The following is a 3301-nucleotide window of genomic DNA, read 5'->3' as shown; positions in this document are numbered from 1 at the left end:
AAAGTGGGATTGTCCTTTCAATCAATAATTTTGACTCAGTTTGGCTGCAAATATCTTTTCCTAACGTTGTTTTTTCTTCCTTTACTTTGGTGTCTCGCACCTCACAATTGACAGCAGAGGTGGGAGAGGAGAATGGAAGCATTGAGCGCATCAAGTCAACGGCAGCTTTCAATGAGATTACGGCTGATTTGGTCAATGCCCAACCCGAACAAGCTGTCTGTAGTAATGGCCGTGTGGTAAAGGCGATGGTTTAAAAAATATATTGTGGTTTCCCCACGTAGGTTCGAATCCTGCTCACTATGTTATGAATGCTTTCTTGCTGGTATAATTTTCGCTCAAAGTTCAGAAAAACTATTTTGTGAACCAGGCCGGTAATTTGATTAGACTTGGGAAACTCGAGTTCTTCATCAGAAATGTTCCATATTTAAAACATTATCTCTTTTTCTCTTTCCAGATACACTGCTCGATACATCTGTAGCTGTTATTGAACGTCCTGAGCAGAACTGCTGCTTTTCATTCGATTCCTTTAATCCCTGTCCAATGTTCTCTGACTCGGGTCAGTGGCAACACTTCCTCCTACTCGTCATTCGTTATACTTCTGTCCCATCATTGTGCCATGTAAGAACATAGGATAACCTCATTGACATTTGACCTGGAAACATTAGAACACGTGAGACTTTGGGCCAAAGTTCGGAACTTCGACTAGAATGGATGGCTCTCTGATTAGCCGCAATGCACACGGGCAGAATGGCCTTTTCCCACTTTGTAAATCGTCGAAGACAATTTGAAAACACTCTGCAACGAAAATGTTCAGACTGGGTGTTTTATTTACACCAAATACGATAGTATCTATCGCCTTGTCTTGTTACTTACTTGTGAGGATTCGGTATTCTCAGCACTGTGGCCCGGATCGTATTCCCGCTCATGGAATGGTTGTATTGTTCAGCAAACATATCGGCGTACAAGTACTTCTGCCGATTTTCCGATGCCGGCAGGTCATTGGTTTTGTCCAAAACATTATGAAGGTTAACATAAAACAAATAGCTGCAGGTGCTGGAAATCTGAGCCAAAATCGAAAATTGTTTGTGCAGCGGAGCATGACTGGCAACAGAAACGTCGACTCTCCTGCTCCTCGGATGCAGCCTGACCTGCTGTGCTTTTCCAGCATCACTCTGATCTAAAGTCAGGTTTCCAGCATCTGCAGTCCTCCCTTTTGCCAAGTTTCTTCAGTGTCTCTTGTTCCCAATTCATGAACTCCATCTTTAGCGGTTTCATGTTTGTAACTCCGTGCTGAGGAGTTGAAGAGTGAAGAAAAGTAACTCATCTCCTTTATCTCTGGGGTAATTAGGGACTGAAAATGAATCGTGTCACATTGAAATATATCTACATGCGAATTAATCTCTGTCTTTTATTGGGAACCATCTCTTTCATTGTAACCATCAGGAAAGATCATTTCGTTCGCCAGAAAAAGAAATGAATATGTCACTAAACTTTGTTTGGTTCAGGTCCGAGAATACTCAGATCAATAGCTCCTCTGTTTACTTCAGCTGGTCATGTTCGCAAAGAGATATGGCAAATTGCCAAGTGTGATTTTCCTTTCAATAAATAATTTTGACTCAGTTTGCCTGCAAATATCTTTTCCTACCTTTGTGCTTTTCTTCTTTTATATTGGTGTCTCACATCTTACAAATGACAGCAAAGGTATGAAAGGAGGTGGAAGCATTTCGCTCAAGTCAGCGAGAGCTTTCAATGAGATCACGGCTGATTTGGTCAATGCTCAAATACTCCGCGCTATATGTAGTCATGGCCGAGTGGTTAAGGCGATGGATTAGAAATCCGTTGGGGTTTCCCCACGTAGGTTCGAATCCTGCTGACTACGTTATGGATGCTTTCCTGCTGGTACAAATTTCAGAAAAACTATTTTTTGAACCAGGCCGGTAATTTGATTAGACTTGGGAAACTCGAGTTCTTCATCAGAAATGTTCCATAGTTAAAACACTATCTCTGTTTCTCTTTCCAGATACACTGCTCGACACATTGGGTTTCTGCAACTGTTATTGAACGTCCTGATCAGAAGTGCTATTTTAATTCGATTCCTTTAATCCCTGTCCACTGTTCTCTGACTCGGGTCACTGGCAACACTTCCTCCTGCTCGTCAAAGTGCTCATTCCCCACCGCTCCCTCTCCATCATTAGAAACAACCGCAGGAAATCGCTACTTACCCATCTTTGTTCCAAAGTGAAACTCATTAGCCTCGGGAATCTCTCCACCAAACGGGACTTCTCATCCCTGGACATGGTGCAAGCCAGAGGATTGTGAGGAGATACTGTGGAAATATTGTCAGCTGGCAGATGAAAAAATATTTAGGAAGCAAACCATGTAATTTAGGCTCCAGCTTTGTAAATCTTGAGAAACTCTTTGGGACATGGAATCAGAGGAGAATCAAGAAGCGTGAACTGTCGGACGGAGTAGAGGACGGGACATTGACTCTGATGTTCTCGGGACAGGAACTGATCTGAGACATTGAAATCATTCTCGCTCACGTACGTGAGGAATGCGAACTTCATCTAGACTCTGGGACAATGAAAAACTCTGGAACACTCAAGACAATATCCAAATATTTACTGGGATCACTACAGTACGAGTACAATAGATGAGTCATTTTTTGCCCAGTGTGTGCAGGAGGGCTTCCTGACACAGTACGTACACATGCCTTCAAGGGACGAAGCCACTTTCGATTTAGTACTGGGTAACGAGCCTGGCCAGGTTTTAGATTCGGAAGTAGGTGAGCACTTTGGAGACAGCGATCACAATTCTCTCAGGTTTACTTTCGTGATTGAAAGGGATAGGTGTACTCCACGGAGCAAGAGTTTCAGCTGGTGGAAGGGAAATTACGATGCAATGAGGTAAGATTTAGGAAGCGTAGAATGGGGTAGGAAACTGCAGGGGGTGAGCACATTAAAATGTGGAGCTTATTCAAGGAAAAGCTCCTGTGTGTCCAGGATAAGTATGTACCTGTCAGGCAGGGAGAAGATATAGAACGCGTGAGCCGTGGTTTACGAAGGAAGTGGAATCCCTGGTCAAGAAGAACAAGAAGTCTTATGTTAGGACAAAATGTGAAAACACAGTTAGAGCGCTCGAGTGTTCCAACGATATCAGGAAAGACCTATAAAGAGAGCTGAGAAGAGCCAGGAGGAGACATGAGAAGTTGTTGGCAGATAGGGTCAGGGTTAACCCTAAGGTTTTCCATAGGTATGTCAGGATTAAAAGAATGACGAGAGTTAAATTTGAGACAATCAAG

The 3301-nt window shown here is 43.0% G+C and overlaps 1 non-coding gene across 1 annotated transcript; it reads left to right on the top strand.

Moving 5' to 3' along the window:
* Window positions 1-1797: 1797 nt before the first annotated feature.
* On the top strand, window positions 1798-1879 carry trnas-aga. Its single transcript has one exon. It is a non-coding gene; the product is annotated as a tRNA-Ser (tRNA).
* Window positions 1880-3301: the final 1422 nt, after the last annotated feature.

Source organism: Chiloscyllium plagiosum, chromosome 3 (assembly GCF_004010195.1).
Source record: "Chiloscyllium plagiosum isolate BGI_BamShark_2017 chromosome 3, ASM401019v2, whole genome shotgun sequence".
Classification (NCBI taxonomy): domain Eukaryota; kingdom Metazoa; phylum Chordata; class Chondrichthyes; order Orectolobiformes; family Hemiscylliidae; genus Chiloscyllium; species Chiloscyllium plagiosum.
Note: the sequence above shows the minus strand (reverse complement) of the source record. Positions and strands in the feature narration are given on the sequence as shown.